Source organism: Alexandromys fortis, unplaced genomic scaffold (genome assembly GCF_014885135.2).
Source record: "Alexandromys fortis isolate MF-2015 unplaced genomic scaffold, M_Fortis_MF-2015_v1.1 scaffold_5, whole genome shotgun sequence".
NCBI classification, from domain to species: Eukaryota; Metazoa; Chordata; class Mammalia; order Rodentia; family Cricetidae; genus Alexandromys; species Alexandromys fortis.
In genome coordinates, this window is record NW_026067924.1 from 2,598,371 (window position 1) to 2,618,907 (window position 20,537).

Below are 20,537 nucleotides of genomic sequence, written 5' to 3' on the forward strand. Positions count from 1 at the left end.
CCTTTGACTGATAGAGAGAGCAAAGCCTTGGGTTGCACAAACATCTCTGTGAGCAATTCTGTATTTGCTGTAGGAAAGCAATCTGTGGTTTAAAAAAAAAAACAAACAGACCCCCTTCCCTCCCCCCGGCCCCATTCTGGCTATTCTAGTTGCACGTCTGAGATGGTGTTTCATTTTCTGTTTGCCCAAATGACAAAGCTCTGGAGGAGCCTTTGTGAGGATGTGATCTGTGTTAATGAATGACCATTAATAATTACACAGTTATCATCGTTGATGGTAACAGCTGTAGTCATAGTAACGTAAAGAAGTTATCATGAGCATCTGTGACGGTGCAGTAATAGTGGTTCTTGTGCCAGGGCGTTGTGGCCCAGCACTGGGTGTGTTAGCCAAGCCTGCTGAGAGGGCAAAGGAGCTGGCTGGTTACATCCAGGACTAGGAGATGGGACACTTTGCTTGTCCTGGCAAAAATCAGACCTCCATATTCATAGTCTCAAACAATCCCTAAACAAATGGGACAAGAATTTGAAATTGGCAGTCCTAAAAGCATGCAAGAGGGGCTGGCAGGATCGCTCAGTGGTTAGCATCATGTACGTACACTCTCAGAGGACCTGAGCTCAATACCCGGCATCCATGTGCGGCATCCCTCAACCATCAATAGCTCCAGTTTCCTGGGATCCGATGCCCCCTTTTTTGGTTTTGAAGGTACCAGCACTCGTATGCTTATACCTTCACATACATGCATATGACTTAAAAATAAATCACTATCCAAAAAAGCACCCAAGTATCTTCCACACACCCAAGCTCCTGTCATGGAGTTTGAGGATTCCTTTGCTGAAATGTTTATCATTTCTAAGGCTTTAGGATTTTTAAATGATGAGACACCTTGGGGGAAGGAAAAGTCTGACCTTGAACTTCATGTCTGTGTCATAGACAGCTCTACACATGCCTGGAAGGTATTTTTAGACATTTTAAATATGTTTTAAATAAAGCCACGTTTTGTTTTTGGTTTTTGGAGACAGGGTTTCTCTGTAACTTTGGAGCCTGTCCTGGAATTTGCTCTGTAGACCAGGCTGGCTTCAAACTCACAAGTATCTGCCTGCCTCTGCCTTCCAAGTGCTAGGATTGAAGGCCTGAGCCACCACTGCCTGGTGCGTGAAGCCACTTTTATGGTGTACAACTTGATGTCACGGTTAAAAGAAGATTTGGACTGTGGAACATGACAGATTTTGTATTTGCAGGGTAAGAAAGCTCAACAGGAGCGTTGCTCTAGCTTCCCTGACAGTCACTGGGCACACAGCCTGCTAATCACAATTTTTTTTTGTTTTGTTTTGTTTATTGGATGCTTGTATTAAAAACAGCAGAAGCCGAGGAAAGGACTTTCTGTACAAGACCCACTGGAGGATCTTAACCCGTGTCAATAAAATGTCTCTGCCACAGCATTTGTTCTCAAGTCCTCTCCATCCCAGAGTGGGGCAGGAGCCGCAGTGAAGAAGACCTCAATGAGCCCACACTAGTGAGAATGTAGCTCACCTGTGATTCCAAGGGAAGGGCTCTTCTTAGTTGAGGCGATGTTTTGTGATCTTGGACAAAACATAGGAGATGTGAAATGTTTTGTCTCATTATGAAGTTGCCAGTTCATTAAGAACTAATAGACGTGGCCTTTATCTGCCCGCCCCCCTCACACAAGCTGCTCATAACCACATCTGTAAAGACAGCTTTCTCTTAAGATGCTGTGTACTGAACATAGGGCCTTGGATCTGCGAAGCACACTCTACGGCTGAGCTGTACTCTTAGACCAAGCGTAATAATTTTACAACAAATCCAGGCTACATTGATATCACTCTTCATTGACTCGTCACTGGGCAGGAAGCTTGTACAAATTGCTGACGCTCACAACACAAAGGCTTGTGATTTGGGGGCCTCCCACGGCCCGAATGGCTGCGGGAGAGCTATCAACCAAACTCAGGTCGATGTCTCTTTTGGACCCAGTGAAGATGACTCCCACTCTTATCTGCTTTCTGGGGGCTGTTATGAGGATTAATTAATGCTTCTGAAGAGCTATAATCAGCGTGGATGAAAGGCGGGTAGAGGAATAATGATACGTCAGAACAACACGGCACCTTTCATCTGCTGATCTCCAAGCGCTTCACAAGTCTGAATTAATTACATCAAGGTAATTGCAAGGTATAATGACAATCGCAGCAATGGTGGTAATTACCTTGCGAGCTAGCCTTATGAATCTGATTTGAAATCAATTTCAGAACCTGCCTCCAAGTGGTACTATTGCCCACCCTCTTACTCTTGATGGCTTACAGCATGGGGGCCTCAGGACCACACTGCCCTGTTCTCTTGAAGCATCCTCCTCAGCAGTGCTCGTGGCTTTTGGCCTCACCAGGGAAGGAATATAGGCTTTATATAAAAGAAAATTTAGTTTTCTGGGTTGGTGCTGGTATTAGCGGTGATATTTTGGAACTATAAGGAATGTGTTTGGGTAGGGGGAGATTCATGCATGCAGTGACTCTGTTTAGGTAAAGGCTTTCTTATGTGTTACTTTTACTAATGTAGTTTATGCTGATGTCAAACTTAGGATGTGGTGGGGACTAAGTGCTTGCTCTGGAGTAACTTACTTGCGTTTCAAAATGTTCTGTGTGGTAGGCACTGTTATCATTATTATCTCTATTTCATACACGGGGAAACTGAGGCACAGAACAATTATGTATGAACTTACAGAGAGCACAGAGTTCATCGCAGTCAGGCCATAGAGCTGGTGAGAGGCAGAGCTTGGAGTTCGTGTCTCAAGTAGTTTGATACTGGGAATTGCACGTGGAAGCCCCGCCCCTACTACCCCTCTTGCGAGGAATCAGAATGAGCACTTTGCTGTTGTTATTTTCTTTTTGGGACAAGGTCTGGCTGTGGCTGTGTCATCTAAGATGAGTGTGTCAACTAAGACTGACCCATCAAACTTGTGACCCTGCCTCCAAGTGATAGAAAGGACTACAGGTGTGCACCAAGATGTCTAGCAAGAATAATTGAGCAGAAGAAAATGTTCTTTTGTGTGTGTGTGTGTGTGTGTGTGTTCGTGCATGCGCTCAAGCATATAGAGGCCAAATGTTTACATCCGGTACCTTTCTCAACCACTCTCTTCTCTTTCTTCTTCCCCGGCAGTGACCATGGCTTCTCTCGTCGCCGTGGAAGGCAGGTTGGCTTTGTGCAATGGGGAATTGAGTTTATTGTCTTGGTGCTTGTGTTACTGGTGAGTTTGGGAACTGGAAAGAATTCCCAGGGTCACTCACAGAACCTGTAGCTCACCAACTCTGCTAGACTGACTGATTAGCAGACCCCAAGAACTTCTATCTCTGCTTCTCCAGAGCTGGAATTACATGTGCTGTTAGCTGTGCCTTACTTTCATGGTATGCTGAATGCTGAACTTGGGTTTTCACGTTTGTGTGGCAAGCGTTTTTCTGACTGAGACATCTTCCCAGCACCAGTTCTTCCATTCTTATAGAACACGTTTACATTTTCCCTTAGGGTAGGCAAAACCTGGATGGCACTGGAGTTGGGCCACCTGGGTTGGAGCCTTAATTTGCTGCTTAGTGGATTTAGAACCTATGTTTCATTTTTTTTTGTTCCTTAGTTGCTCCATCTGTAAGATGAACACAAAGGAATCCTTTCTTTACACAGTTGGGTGATGCTTTAATCCATATAAGATGCTCATGGCCATATATGGCATACAATTCCCATTCCACAAATGATAGTTGTTAAGGTTTGGATATGGTCTGTCTTTCAAAGGTCTGTGCATTGGAAGCTTGGTCCTCAGTGTCATGACACCGAGAAAAAGTAGTATGTTTGAGAAATGGAATCTAGTGGAGATGACCCCCCCCACCTCAGGATCAGTACTACGCTTCTGTCTGTTCAGAACTGAGACCTCCACAGGCACTGCATGGACTTGGTACACAGACATACATACAGACAAAACACCCGTACACAAAAAATAAAAATACAGGTTCAAACAACAACAATGACAAACTAGGAAGAATACGTGGTTCCTCCTGCTCCATCTCTTCCTCTTCCTCATCCATGTTCCCTTTATCCTCCTCTATCCATCTCCTTTTACACGTTTCTCTCCTTGCCTGTAAGTCAATAGCTTCTGGCGCCTGCTCATCATCAAGAAAGGAACAAGTTGCTTTTCTCTTCTTCCTGTGGAAGATCCTGAAACAATAGACTCAAAACAGATTTTTTTCTCCAGAAAGACAAAAGATAATATTTAAAAAGCAAGAGAAGAGGAGCTGGAGAGTTGGCTCCGTGGTTAAGAGTGTGGGCTTCTTTTCCTGAGGACCCTGGTTCAATTCCCAGCACCCACATGGCAGCTCCCAACTGCCTGTAACTCCAGTTCCAGGATACCTGGCACCTTCACACGGATATAACATGAAGCAAAACACCAATGGACATACATTTTTTTTTAAAAAAAGGAATCATTAAAAAAAGCTAATAAAAAAAAGCAGAAGCAAAGCAGACAAGGGGATAGGAAATACCTTCTAATACAATACTTGTAAAAGCCCAGGATGAGACCATCTCATTCCTCTTTTTTTTTTTTTAAAAAAAGATTTGTTTTTATATTTGTCCATATGAGTGTTGCATGTATGCATGAGTGCCACATCTATCCCTGCTTCCCATGGAGGCCAGAAGAGAATACTGAATCTCCTAGAGCTGGAGTGACAGGAGGTTGTGAGCTGCCTGACCTTGGTTCTAGGGGCCGAACTTAGGCCCTCTATAGGAGCAGCAAGTGCTCTGAAGAGTTGAGCCATCTACCCAGCCAAAAAGAATCTTTCATCACAGATTTCTTCTGTGCTTGGTCACCCCAAGGGTCACTTCTGATGACATCTTCATGTGCCAAAGGTGTGGTAGTATTCTAAAAATGCATCTGGTAACCTTGACTTGAGGAAGGATGGAGGTCTTTCATTTTTAGATGGCCGTTGCGATAAACAGCTTGTACCAAAGAGATTTCTGCTGTAGGAAACAGAGCTATGCTATCCTACTGCTATTGAATAAATTTTAAAAAAGGCAAAATGAATCCAGAAACTCTCATTGCTGTGTTCATCTAAGAACAGGTAAAAGCTGCATGAGAATATTGTCTAGCTATAACTTTCAGTCAGGGTTCACAGAAAATTAAAGGTCACAAATGCACGATTCTTCCCCCTTTTTTGAGAAATATCAAATATTTGTTTATAATTTTAACAAAAACTGAAATTTCTGGATTAGAAGTCTCTTCAGATTAAATGGTGAGCCTCCAAGGCAGCCTACAGATCATGTTATATGATGACTTTTTTAATGTTATTTTCTTATGTCTCATGAGCATTTGTCCACAATGTTTCATCCTGAGCCAAAGTATGTTCCATTGATATCAATTTTGCCTCATTGGATAGTGTGTGTATGTTACCCTGGGCAAATGCTTAGCACTGAGCTATACCCTCAGGGCCGAACTTCTTTTCCATTCCTTTGAAAATAATAAGAGGTATCCATGGCACAGAAAACAGTCTCTTATTTTCTAACGTCTTCCATTTTGCTCTGTACCTGGACAAACTGTGTCCCAGTTGAGTTATCAATGGGCATAGTTTGCTCTACTAGGTGTGATTTGTACCCCACTGCCATGCTCTCTCTCTCTCTCTCTCTTTCGCTCGCTCGCTCGCTCTCGCTCTGCTACCACCCATCTTCCCATTGCCCCACTGACCAGTTCCCTTCTAGATATAAGGTGTCTGTGATGAGCATTGTCAAAGGGCAGCGGCAGCGCACTCCCGAGACAATCAGCACACCCCTGGGACATCTGTGAGGAGGAGCTCAGTGCCCATAAGTATAAGAACTGCGTGGAATGGATCTCTGTGTGCACACAGGCGTCTGGTTCTTGTTTCTCTCTTCACAAGGCCAGAGGAGCATGGCAGGAAGGTGAAAGGCCAGATTCTAGGTGGTGTGCATGTGTGCTTTACTGTGCAGCGGGCATGCCTCCCCTGAAGGCTGGAAGTGGAGGTTTAGGGAGGCTCTTAAAGGTGAGAGAAAAAAAAAAGGTAGGAAGTGGAGGAATGTGTAAATTCTATTTTACTGTTTGTCTAAGGCTGCATCCTTAGTACTCTCGATACTCCGCCGCCAAACCATAGCCCTATCTTCATTTTTACTTTTAATTTTGATGCGGGGCTTCACAATGTTACCTAGGTTGGCCTTGAGTTCATTTGATAGCCCAGGGTGGCCTTGAGCTTGTGCCTTCTGCCGCTCCTTCCTGAGTTGTTGCAATGACAAGCCTGTGCCAGCAGTGAGTTTTCCAAAGAGAGAGGGAGCACGTAGCTCAGTAGTTACCTTCCTGCCATGCGGAAGGCTCTGAGTTTTAGCCTTCCACCCAAAGGCTGTGGCTAGAAAAGAGAAAACGCCATATATGCTATGAAAGGAAAGGTAGTAAAGAAAATTTGAAAACCTTTCAGGGAATGGAGGAGGGAGGGAGCCTTTCTCTATCTCCAGCTGTGACTCTCAGTCACTTCTCTAAGTGACTCTGAAAAGGAAACCCTCACTTTAAAAGCACAGGTCAATTGATAATATATTCCAGCAAATTGAGAATGTATTCCAGACTGGGTTCTTTCATTTTTATCCCTCTCTTGAAACTTGGAGGATGGTAGCAACTGGCTTTGGGAGGTGAGTCATCAAAGAATAAATATACTGCCCTGACCCACAGAGCTGAGCACACTTCACCCACAGAATAGACCCAGGTCATCATGCCGGCATCGAAGCCACCTACAGGCAAGGTGCTGTGGATTTGTTTGGTCAAAACAGCTATAAAAATTTAAAGATAACAAAAGCATACAAAGCGGAATTGATGTTTCTCTTTATGGCAAGGCTCAGCTCAATGAATAAATAATGAGAGAAAAAAGAAACAAAGACGGATTGGCAGCAGATGACATAGGGCTTGAATATGGTCCCAGAAGCGCTTTGGCAAGAGTGCGCCACCCTCGTAGCTTTCACACCAATTGGCTAATTTCAAGGCCCAAGGTACGGGTGTGACTGGCACCAGGGGTTGTATATCACTGCACAGTCTCTCAACAAGAGAAGCTGGGAAAAACTGGAGAACTTTCAACGCAAAGGGGAAGCTCACCAACTGGAATCGGAAGAGCTGGGTCTGAGTTCAGGTTCACTGGGGGGTAGCTAGGATGATGGCATTGGCTGGTAAAGTAAAATGACAGTGACAGAGATAAGACCTGTCATCTTGCACCCCTGAAAAGAGCAGGTACTCTTCCTCAAAGGTAGTTACAAGGACCAAACACATCTGTAAACTCATACTCAGGAGGCTGAGGCAGGAGGATTGTGCATTCTGAGCCAGTCTGGGTTACACAGTAAGTTCAAGGTTTTTTTGTGCTACAGAGTAACACACCCATGCACACACATGTACACACACATGCGTGCACACGTTTGCATGCAACTGTGCACACATATACACATACGCACACATACATACACACATATGTGCACTGATTCGAAACTGATTAAACATTGAAGAAACACAAAACACCTTTAAGAGTATCCTAATGATCCAGGAGAAGACCTTCATTCCCTCAGGTTTCTCAAGACCAAAAAGCCAGATGGCTGTAGGTTCTGATGGCCCCAATACAGGTGCAGCCAGAGCTTCCCAGGAGAGAATCCTGAAGCCAGAGATAGCACGGGAGTGATTTCATCATCTTGTTCTCCTTTGGCAGGATGTGGCTTTCCATGTGCAAAGGCTCCTGCATGATCTCCCAAAGCCTCCTGCTTCCCAACCACAAGAGAACTGGCCACAGTTGCTGCATGGCATGACAGTACACGCTGCCCGGCTACATAAAAGCAAACCCGAGTTTGCAAAGAAAAGGCAACCCTGTGCAGAGGGTGCAGCGTGGGAAACTCGCCTGTCTGGTTTCGCCTGGGCTCACTCTTTTGTGAGCAATTTTCAATGTCAGCTGTATACCAACTAATATTACACTAACCAGCATTGCAACACAGTTCCTGGTTTGGTGCAACACACACACACACACGTACACACACACACACACGCATGCACACACAAACACATATACACAGGTACGTACACACGCAGAGTTACTGAAAGATTTAAGTTGACCTAACTTCTCAGATGGCTTAAAGACTTCAAAGAGTTAGAGAAACATCAGTGTGATAAAACTCACGTGGCATTCATGTTTGAAAGTGTTGCAGTCATGTTTAAATAACTGGCAGGGTTTCTTTTTTTTTTTTTTTTTTTTTTTTTGGTGTGCAGTAAAGCAAAGCAAGCTTCAACAGACTGGAAAAGTACAATTCGCGTCTAGTTGTCATTTTTTTTTTTGTCTTTGTCTCTTTGCTGTTCTGTCCACCCTGAAGGCAGACATAGTCTGGCTTCCTTCGAGCAGGGCATAGGGCAGAGGCTGTGGCTGCCAGACTGAAGCCTACAGCCTTTCTGCCTCCCGGGGAAAACTGGGCCTCGAGGATGTCAGCAGCCTTCCCCTGCCCTGTGCTGAGCACACACAGCCTTCCGCACACCTTGTCCGTGGAGCGCTTTCTGGAAGCCTGCCAGATGCAGGGGCCAAGGTCAAGCAGCCACCATGACTAGCCACCACAAGGAAAGCCTTGGGGAGCCAGGGAGGTGACAGCAGGTGGAGAGGCAGTTAGTGAGTTCCGCAGGGCTGCCGGCTGGCTGCTGTGGCTTCCACAATGGCAGTAGCTGCACCAAGTGCCGGGAAGGCTTTATCTACTGATCAACACAGTGTGCCAGAGGGCTGATGGGACAGCCCATGTTGGCAGAGGCTTCCAGGAGTAGCCTGTAACTAAATGGCAGAAGAAAAAGTGGTGGTGGTGGTGGGGGAAGGGAATCTAGTAACAAACCAGTGGGATCAGTTGCTCAGAAAATAAATACCAAGTTTAGGCCTTCCCTGCACCCTACCTTCCTCTTGCATCATGGCTTTCTGCTCGCATCCATCACCTCTTTCTTCCCCCAAGCACAGTTATGCTGAGATACTTTTAGAGATCAGAGGGCAGGAGCAGAATGGCTTGGGTTGAAAGCAATTAACAAATGGGTTATGAAAAATTGACAAGGCTTTTTTTTCTCTTTTCTTTTCTTTTCTTTTCTTTTCTTTTCTTTTCTTTTCTTTTCTTTTCTTTTCTTTTCTAACCAGCTACTCTAAGACCCAATGTCAAGTATCATCCAGTGCCCTTTCCACTTCCATGCTTTGAGGCAGGTCTCTCAATGAACCTCAAGTTCACTAGCTCAGGCAGGCTGGGTGGCCAGCGAGCTCTCGGGCCTTCTCATCTCAGTCCCACAAACCTGGAGTTGCAGGCACGTGCAGCCATGTCCCCTATTAATGATGTTAATGATGCCAGGAATTTGAACCCAGGTCCGTACGCTTACAGAAAAACTGTTCTTAGCCAATGAGCCATCCCCCCAGCCCTGAGTGTTTCTTTTAACAACCTTTCTTTCCCGGTGACACCCAGGAGCTTTATTGTGAGACTGAGACACTTTACTAGGGCATATTTACCAGAGAGCTAAGTCAGAAGAATAAAACTGATGAAAGCTTATCCAAATGTCTCTGTTACTGTTTGTTTGCGTGCATAAAGTATGTTTGAGCTTCTGTGAATGCATTCATTTGTTCTCAGTTTTTATTTTCATTTAGATTTTTTTTTTCTACCGCTCCAGTGATGCTTCGGTTGTTGTAGTTTTGGAAGTATTGTGATGACTAATCTCGGTTGCCACCCTGACACACCTCGGAGGAGGCAGCCTCAGCTGAGGGATTGCTTCTGGCCCGTGGGCACGTCTGTGGGACCTCGTCTCGAACGATGATTGATCTGGGAGTGCCCAGCCCACTGTGGGTGGTTCCATCCTTAGGCAGGTGTGCCTGGCCTATGAAAGTAGGGTAGCTGAAATGTGAGCCTGGGAGCAAGACCGTAAGCAGCTTCTGTCCACTGCGTATTTCCTGCCCCCAGGTTCCTTCTTGCCTTGAGCCCCTGCCCTGGTATTGCTGGTTGAGGATGAGCTGTGACCCACAATACCAAATAAACTCTTTCCTCCCCAGAGTTATTTTGGGTCATTGTGTTGCTACAGCAACAGAAAGCTAACTAGGACAGATATATTATCATTTCCCTTCTTTTATAAAATGCCATTGCTTTTCTCTCTTATTATTAAAGTAAGTACTCTGTTCATGTTGCCTTAATGGGAGTTTAAGGATGCTGAATGAAGAAGGAATTGCTTCCTAGAGTCCAAATCAGGTAACTGATGGAAGAAAAGCCTCGATTGGATACCTAGTTTCTACAAGTGAATGATAACTTACCTATTGTTTCATATATGAGTTCTCCATAGGCTAATGGCTTCCTTGACAGCATTTAACATAACTTGATTTGAATGTAGCTTTCCAGGAACCGAATAAGATAAAATAGGAGAATGCCCATTGGGTTATTGTGGGTGGCAATGACACCCAGGGCGGAGCTGTGTTTTGTGTCATTTGTTAATGACATATTGATTAAAATACATGCACACATGCAGGCTGTTCTTCCATGTATGTTTGAATGACACTACTGTCGAGCCTATAGCACTGTTGACGCTCATGGAAAATTAAGTGAGCTCAGTGGATACAGTGCACACCTTGTGTCTTAGTTGCTCTTCTGCAAATGCGACATCATGACCAAAGGCAACTTGAGGTAGAGAGAGTTTATATTTATGCAATGATCCAGAGGGATCAGTTCGTCAGGCAGGATGGAGTCATGGTAACCAGGGGCACACATGGTACAGGAGGAGAAGCTGAAAGACCACAAATTACGCTTCTCACACAGAGCAGAACGAGTTAACTTGAAGTGGGGTGACTCCAAAGTCCCAAAGCTCTTCTCAAGGGAGAAATGAGACACCTCCCCACAAAGCACCACTTAGTTGGGGACAAGTATTCAAATGCCTGAGCCTATGGGAGACCTTTCCTATCAAAACACCATATTTAGCATGTGAAGAAACCTTGGTGCCCTGGTAAGGTGCACACAATTATAATCCCAGCATTCAAGGTCATCCTTAGCTGTGTAGTCAATTCAAGGCTAGCCTGGGCTACATAAGATGCTGTCACAAACAAAGTTAAGGGCAGTCATATCTGACAACACTCTATCCCAACTTTCCCTTTGTAAAAACCACCAACTAGAAACGGCCAGGCATGGGATTCCAACCAAGATGATTAGTAATAAAATCTGGTCTTCAGTGTGCTGAAGAGAAGAGGGCCCGGAGGGCATTTTTCTCTTACTGCTGTCCTGTTCATCCTGACCTCTTATTTCATCATAAGGCCCAAGAGTCATAGCTTTTTCCCCTTCCTTCTGCATTTCTTTCTTTCTTTTCTGAAGACAGGGTATTCTGCAGACTAGGCTGGCCTCAAACTCACTGTATGATGGAGCCTAGCCACTGTTGCTTCCGTGGGCTGGGATTACAGGTGTGTGCTACCACACCCAACGACAAGGTCACATTGAGACAAATGACTTAAATACCAGGGTCCTTGCCATAAGACTGTCATGAAAGTTAACATGTGGATGACATAATGTGTAAAATAATAAGCCTAGCTTCAACCAAATGGCTAACTGGGTGTATCATCAATTTACAACAAGTGAGCAGTCATGTTTTATCAGTTGGGTTGTTCCTGGAGACAGTTAGGCTCTTTGGGATGAACTTTATTTCCCTGGGGAGGGGGTTGAGGCTTCTGAGATAAAGAACTGATGTTCTGCCTGAACACTGGCGCTGCCCCACACTGGGGCTTGGAGTTGCCTGCCTTCCTTACCTTCAGTCTCCCTTAATAGCACATGCCCAGGGGGAGATACTCTTTTAGGTAGACAAGCCTGCTGTTCTACAGGGACAAATTCAGACAGAGGAACCATTTGTGTGCAACCAAGAAACTGCTAAGCTCACCAGAGAAAGGAGCAGACAGTGTGAAAATTAGAGCTAGAGCCAAGAGTTAGGGACCTGGCACGTGCATCTATGTGTTGCTCTGAATATATACCATTTTCCATTCTAATGTGAAGCACAGCAAAATCTTCCTGAATTTAGCAGGCTGTGAAAGCAAATATAAAAACAAAATAACTCCCAATACCTTTAGGTTTTTTTTCCGAGAAAACAAAGTATAATTTATTTTTTTCATGTGCATTATGCAAACATGATGCATAGGTTTGGTTCCTATGGGGAACCCACTGTTGTAGCTGTCTGTCTCCAAAACACATCCAATCTCATTTGGTTGTCCTACTTCTTGATGTGTAATAGTCTTAAAACTTTGGGCTTAGCAAAAACAATGTCTTAAAATCAAGCCTCGGTCTCTGTAAGGCACGCGAACAAACTCGCAATCAGCGGAACATGATTGCTTTCTCTTGTTTTCGATAACTAGGAAACAAGAATGCTGATTGAAATGTAGCAGGGAATAGAATCCACAGTTGGTATAACTCTTTAGTCAGATTCATTCCCATGTTCCCATTTGCGTGGCAACACTATTGCAAAGCTTCTCCTTAGTTTACTTAAACATGCAAGCTGGAGTGGACACGTATAGTAGCCAGGCATTCGGAAGGCAATTGTGTTCTCTTGGCCTCCATTTGTCAGGTCCCCGTAGATCTCAGCAATGCTCCTGGGCTAACCCTCCAAGTCCAGAGCAATAAAAGAAGGAAAGAAAGGACTCAGTATGCTGCTGAGGAAGGAAAGTCCCTCTTGCAAGGTCCAGTGAGGGTCTGTTCTGTGGTTGCCCGCGGGTCTCCTAAGATGAGGCAGAAGCCTTCTGTGTTACCTGCTGTTTCGGTTGTAAACACACTGCCAGGGCAGTGGGGTCACCAAGCTTTACTGGTTTGCTTTGCCGACGGTGTACCCATCTGCTTGTCCCTCTCTTCCTCGGCTTTTTTGCTGTGCCTCTCTTGCCCTCTTTCGGCCGCTGCATGACGGGGAGACTGCACACAGGCCTCCATGAACAGGAATTACTATTATACAAAGTCTCAGCCCCATCTGTATTCTGATCATGCAGGAAACATGGCCCCAAGTCGGCAAAATCACCTTTTACTTTCTTATGCATCCTTAGGAAACTAAGAAGAAATGTAACCTGCCTCCCTTTCCTCCCCAGGGATTGTTCTTTAAACATCAAACACTATCTGTGCCGCCTGACGCCAGTGAGGCCTCAAGGGGCAACTTTTATGTGCTCTCTACCTAGCCAGGTCTTTAAGATGCTTGTCTTCGCAGTGTAGTCTTTTAGGGACACCCATCGTGTTTCCAGGTCACATGTACTTTCTTTTCTAGTTCTGAGGGAGGGTCTCACCATGTGGTCCTAGCTGGCCTCGAACATTCTACCCTCCTGTGTCACCCAGTACCCTCCCATCACCCCTCAGCGAGTGCTGAGGTTACAGGCATTTGCTGCCTGTGCCCAGATTAACAGCTGTGTCTTCCTAAAGAAGATCCATCCCTAATCTGCTTTGCGCATGTGCGCCATGCTTTGGAAAGGGGCAGATATTGAATGTTCCCTTCTGCCACCTTAGAGCAGTGGCCCACTCGCCCAGTCGCCTGTCTGAATCTGTCCAGGTGTCTGTAACTACTCCCTTGCCAGTTTCCCATGCTGTTTTAGGAGACTCCTAGAGGCAGAGGGTAAGTAGCGGTAACTGTGGAGTCACTCCATAAGATGTGTGATTCCAAGGCTCTGAAGATTCCCTTGTATCAGCAGGTGCAATGGGATTTGCAAGCTCAAGACTGCAAATTACTGTGTCTTTATGCTGGAAATGTCAGCTCAGAAATTAATTTGGCTGGTATTAAAGAGGGTACTAATTGCAGGCTTGGTAGGCACAATACATTTTATTAGCACAAACTATATTATTGTGTAATTATTGTTTGCTTGTAATACAGTCATCCTATCAATTTGCCAGAATTTGGTTTCCCCTGCAATTTTTTTTTCTATCGCTAATCAATAACAGGGTAAGAGTTGGGGAGTAAAATCAGCAACGATGAAGACAAAAGCGCCTTTCGTTTATCAATGGCAAAGTGTGTGATTGGGAGAGGAGAAACAGAAGTAGTGACTTTGAAAGCTTAATCTTAGGCATATAACTTCAGGGTTTTGAAGGATGGTGGCTCACAAGTCTTGGCTGAAGCAGTTGGAATTGCAATGTTCTGGAATTAGTCCTTATGATCTAGCATGAAGTGGTGGGGCAAGCTTCAGGGCTTTGTCCTCCAAGCAAGCATCCTATAGTGTTGGCTAGAGTGATGAACTTCAGCAGGGCTGCATGCGGCAGCCAATGGGGAAGGCAGAGGGAAGGAGGCTCTGACCGGAATGAGGAAAGCCTCACACAAATGTGCTGTGTGTGCTTGTCTTGGACACAAGGCGGTTCTGGAGGACAGAAACCACTGCTGCTCAAACTCTGGTTCGATGTTTGCTGGGGGCTTGGGAGTGACCCTCCTGTGAATGCAAACGCAATGATGCCAGCAGAACTCTGGGACTCAGGCTGGAACAAGGAATGTCAGAAAAGACAGAGATTCTGAATGCCCACCTGATTACTGGTTGGATGCCAAAATAGGTCTTACTTTTATTTTTAACCTTTCAAAACTAAATTTCATGAGATGAGAAGTCACCATGACCATGGCAGCCATAGTTGGCCCCTGAGCAGAAGATAATTTAAAAGGGATAGCTTGCTGGGCGGTGGTGGCGCACGCCTTTAATCCCAGCACTTGGGAGGCAGAGGCAGGCAGATCTCTGTGAATTTGAGGCTAGCCTGGTCTACAGGAGCTACCTAGCTCCAGGACAGGCTCCAAAGGTACAGAGAAACCCTGTCTCAAAAAACAAACAAACAACCCCCCCCCAAAAAACCAAAACCAAACAAAAGACCAGAGGCCCAGAGCAGCCATCAGCTCCTGCTCTCCTGTGCAGAAGGGGTCACCAGCCAGCTCTCAGAAGTGGCTCCCACCCACTTCTCTGTTCTTTGACGTCCAGCAACACAGGGAAGAACTCAATCCAACAGCAAAGCTTAGAGATGGGGCCCAGGCTTGGCAGAGCTGCCACTCTGATTCAGGGCTGTCACAGATGAATGTGGAAACACTTTTTGCTAGATGGAATCAAAGCAAAATAAAACCCGAAAACCTGAAAGAACAAAAACCCCAAGTATTCACGCGAAAAATGGGCATCTATTTATTTATGCCCACATCAAAGGAATGTTTTTTTTTTTCATCTGATCTATCACATTCATGAGACTCACACATCTACATAAGTAAAGCAAAGGTAAAGTCTCATTTAGTATCTTGAGAATCTGCCTCCGCCTTCATTTTAAACAGTAGGGTATATATTGCCTAAATTGCCTTAATGATTCATCATTCTTACCAAACCTGAAAATCAAATCGTTGCAGCCCTTGCTGAGCTCAGAGCTAGGAACTGCAGTTTTATAGTTGCAGTTTCATTCCGAGGGGACAGAAATCTACTCCCGAGAAATGCAAGATCATGGCGAGAAAGGTCCTCTTTGTGAAGCCCAATTTTGTACGTCAAGTAGGAAAACCACATCTGGTGCTGTGGAGCATAAAAGTTTGTTACCCATGCTCACCCCAAACCTGGGAAGTGTCTAAGTTACTGTGACAATAAAAACCCACAAGACAGAAACTACAGTCACTCATCAAGTGAAGAAGAATGATCACATATGTACATAAAAACTCAACTCACTATTTGTCTACACTCAGCTTCAGGAACTGGTATCTAACCTATGGCTCTCACATTGAAAGGATAAAATAAATTAGGGTTTTAAGCATTTTATTTTTTCTTAAATAAAAATTAAGTATTTTTATTTTTGTGATTGTGTATATGAATGTGCAGTGACTTCAAGTCTAGAAGGGGGCATTGGATGCCCTGGAACTGGAGTTACAAGAGGTTGTGGGCTGCCTTCTGTGGGTTCTGGGAACAGAATTCAGGTCATCGGCAAGAACAAGTTCTCAGAACTGTTGAGTCATCTCTCCAGCCCACCTTTTCAAGTTCTCGAGTTGGAATTGTAGCTTCTTTTTGAAGAATTTAAAATCTCATACAACTTTTTAATGGAGAAGGGGGAAAAGGCATTTTATAGTGCCTGCTAATTTACGACTATAGTAACTACTTTATAATAAAATTATTAATAGGCTTCTTTATTCCAATTTTCTTATTCTTGATATTCTAGTTTTTTCTTTAATGTACAGCTGAGAGCAAATGCCTTTGCATGTTTCTTTTTATCTGACTGCTTTGGCAGGTTGATAAAGACAGTAAGTAGCGTAGGATTTGAGAAAATTCTTAGGAATAAATATGTTGAGAAATTTTCAATAAGATATAAGTAACACACTCAACCAATGGTTTTTAGTGAAGACAAATAAAGGTGTAAATATCTTAAAGTACACATGTGCACACACACACACGAGTGTACTCAACAGGCAGTCACTTTGATGAACCGATATTTGCTATTGTTATATATTTTCTGTTCTCCCCACCCAAGAATACATTTTGGAAGCTTACTTCATCAGGCCTCTCCTTGTTTAATCCTCTTTCATTCCAAAGTTACCTAACTCCATTGTGTGTGTCTGGTGACAATTAGCAGGCATCCAACATCTGCCTTCCTTGGGAGTAGGAGTGGAAGGGGTGGGTGGAAGGAGGGGCCGTGATTTCCTCACAAACTGTCTCCTACAGCCTCCAAGCACCTTGGCCCTTTGGTGCCATGGTTATCTCTGTCCATCTTGTATTGAGTTATTTACGACTTGTTTCTTCATCTGGTGGCATTCTGTTGAAATGAACTGCAATAGCTCTGGCTGCTCCTGTCATGGCTTGGATCTTAAACATACCCTAAAGTCTGCATAAAGGTTTGGTCACCAGCCTATGGTGCCTTTGGGTGGTAATCAAAGCTTTAAAGAGATATGGCCTAGAGGAAGGAGGTGAGGTCATTAGGGGTGAGCCCTTGAGGGGGGTGATGTAGACACTTGGACCTCTTTATATCCACCTGCTGGTTGTCTGCCCACCATGGGATGATCAGCGTTGTTCCAGCAAACATGCATTATCGTGGTGTGTTGACTCACTGCAGGTTCCCCCCAGAGGAGTCCACCACACAACCATGGACTAAAACCCCTGAACGAGTAAGTCAAAACTAGTGACCATCCCTTTAAATATACCATTGCTTGTCAGGTATTCTGTGCAGCGTTGGCAAGCTGACTACCACAGTTTCTGCTAATTGCCTTCTCCACGGCTGCTCCTACATTTGTGGGCCCTACAAGCGCTTGTCTTCTCTAGAACAACATTCAAGCATCTAAGTCACCGCCCCGAAGTGACAGCGACTCAGCCCGATCATTAAATCTTAGTGATCATTAAATCTTAGTAGTGAACGCTTGAGCTCGTGACAATAGGATCTGCGAGTACGGAGGCAGTCCCCTGGGGGAAAGACCTCTGATTTAATTCTTAATAAATTGGCATCAGGATTAGACCACGGCTCTTCCCAGGCACACCATCCATCAAGAACTCCATCCCTGTAGGCATCCAGTCTCACCCGGATTTCTCAAACCTCTTTTAGATCAGGGTGTGAGGAGGTGAGAGCATTCGAAAGAGGAGGCCCCAGGGGCTTCCAGTGAGCCTCTCTTCCGAAGATGCCACCTCGGTGTTCTCTAGTCTGAGTCAAGCCTGTCTGCCAGTGTGGAAAGGTGCAGAGATAGCTTCAGTTCCCTGGTCAGCCCTGACCAGCTGATAACCTCTTTGTCTAAGAGGAAACTGTGACTCAGTTTCCTCTTCTGATATGCGACCTTAATAACATTACTTATGTCATAGGGCTGATCGGAGGATAAAATGAGAACATATGTGTAAATGATAAAATGATTATGTACACTTAGGAAACTGTGGGGTTGTGTGCGTGTGTGTGTATGTGTGTATGTATGCATGTACATATGTATGGAGGCCCAAGGTCAATATGGAAGTTTTGCTTTAGAAGCCATTCCTCTCTCTCTCTCTCTCTCTCTCTCTCTCTCTCTCTCTCTCTCTCTCTCTAAAACAAGGTCTTTGATTGGCATGGAGTTCTGGCCAATCAGCTCTTGCTGACTAGTCAGTAAGCCCCAGAGATCCTTTGGTCTCTATTGCCACTACTCTGGTATTGTAAGCATGTATCAGAGCACCTAGCATTTTACATGGGTTCTGGTGATCACACTTGGATCCTCATGCTGGCATGGCCTGTTTGTTGTTTAACCAACTAAGCTATCTCTCCAGCCCTGAAAGCTGTGATTTCCATCTATGGACATTTGTTATTAAATACCTTATTTATCTTCAACATTTTTGACTTCTTTCCCCTAGAACTCTAAAGAGAATAATCCAATGTTGTTAATGATTCTTGTTCTCTTGCTTCTCAGGGGAGATGGTATCTGTCCATCAAAGGTGGAAGAGCAAAGTGTCCTTGGGTACCTTTGGGATTGATGAACTAAACCCAAGTCTTACCCTGTCTTTATCAAGTACTATATGAAGCAAAACCAACCAAGTCTCTACCTCTTCCACCCCACAAGCTTTTATTTGACATTCTTCTGTCTTGAAGAGCTGGCTTCAGAAGAATTGAAAACTGTGTAGACTCTGAAGTCTGTCACTTTAAGAGTTCAGTTAAATAGCATCAAGGTGAGGCCAGCCTTGTAGGCCTTTTCAGGCACCTGTCTCAGTTGGGAGGCTTGCTTGTTTTTGTCATGCTTAGGATCAAACCTAAGACCATTAACAAGTAAGGCAAGTTCTCCAGCTGCATCCACTTGTATCCACTTCCTGAGTGGATTATTTAAATAGGATATATATATACATACATACATAAATACATGCATACACATATTAATGAGATGATTAGAAAATATTAAAAAATTTAAGATCCTAAACATAGGTGAACCACCCATATTGACTTAAGTATTAATACGCCATCAGAAGAAGCAGTGAAATTTCTGCTTTGCTCATTTACTAACCCGTAAGTTTCTTTTATGTATTCCAAAGGAGAATTCCATCTGGGAGTACAGCTCAAGGGTAGAGTACGTGTCTAGAATGCCCCAGGTGCTGGGCTCTACCCCTAACACAGCCAAAAGTCAACGAAACTGAAAACCCTGAAGTGGAATCTCTCTGAAAGACTCCAGCAGCATTTCCTTAACACCCTTGCTTACAAGGATGTGCCCCAGGCAGTGAGGCCCAAGTAGGCTGCTGGTGGCATCAAGCGCTGGGTGAAGTCAGGGACAGCAATCATTGCTCCTAGGACCAGAGCCTTAAATGTGTGTGGAGTGACTGTGGCCTTACCCCATCCGAACAGTCTTTTTTGTGCCTTAGATTATCTTGCATAAAATGAAGGCTTTGGGTTAAATGATCTCAGCTAGATGAGGGGAGGGGAAAGGAGGAGAGGAAAGGAAGGGAGTGGCTTATTGTAAGGCCTAGTCTAGCTCAGCAGGGTAAGAACATTTTATGCCTTTTTCTAACATATATATATTTTTTTTATGGTCGCTTTTGACCATTTCCTGACAGAAATTTATCAATCAAACAAACCATGGTTTACTAAGCCAAGCCATTATTTTTTTTCCTTTGCTTTGGAGAATAGATACTGGATAGTTCTTACAGGTGAAGGTAATTATCTTAGTGTTATATATATATATATATATATATATATATATATATATTCTTTTCTTGATTAACAACTGGAAATGAAAAACCGCTCAGAGCTCAAATTGTATGCATTGTAGTGCCCGAGTCACAAGGACCCCAAGAAGACCACTAGAGACACAGACTCATCGAAATGCAAAAACAAGGTTTAATTATGCAAATTGTGATTCGGACCTTGTCCTGCACACTGACACAGCAGGAGCCAGAGGTGTCCCTCTGTTCTTAGGCAGGGTTTATAAAGGCAGAAAAAAAAATCACAAATCTATTGTTACAGGCATAAGGGGTACAGGTGACTCTCTGGTTCTCTCCAGTCTAGGAGATTTTCCACTCTGCTGATATCAACCTTGCATAGTTATGGTCTTGTCTTGGGAACTTCCCGCTCTGCTGACAACCACCTTAGGGCCTAGCACAGAAATAGAGTTGGTTTTGTCCCTTCATGCATCCCTTTCATTTTGTATGTATGCTAAGAAAACTACTAAAATTGAATGAGATGATGCTTTATTTAGTTATTCAGTGTGTGTGTGTGCACGCGCGCGCGCGCGTGTTTGTGTGGTGTATGGATGCATATGTGCCCATGAAGGTAGACCTTGCTGTTGTCAGGTGTCCCTTTCTATTCCTCTCCTTGTTTTCGAGACCTAGTCTCTCACTGAACCTGGAATTTACTTGGCTAGAGAGGCTGCCAGTGAGGCCCTGAGGTCCATGGGTGTCGGCATCCCAGGTGTTGGGGTTGCAGGTACACACCGCCATGCCCGGGTTTCTACATGTGCTGGTGGGACCCGAACTCAGGTCCTCGTGCTTGTGCAGCAAACATTTCAGCCATCTTCTCAGCTCTGGGGCTTTTTTTCATTGATTTTTCACTGATTTTTTTGATAAGGAGAGAAAGAGAGAGAGAGAGAGAGAGAGAGAGAGAGAGAGAGAGAG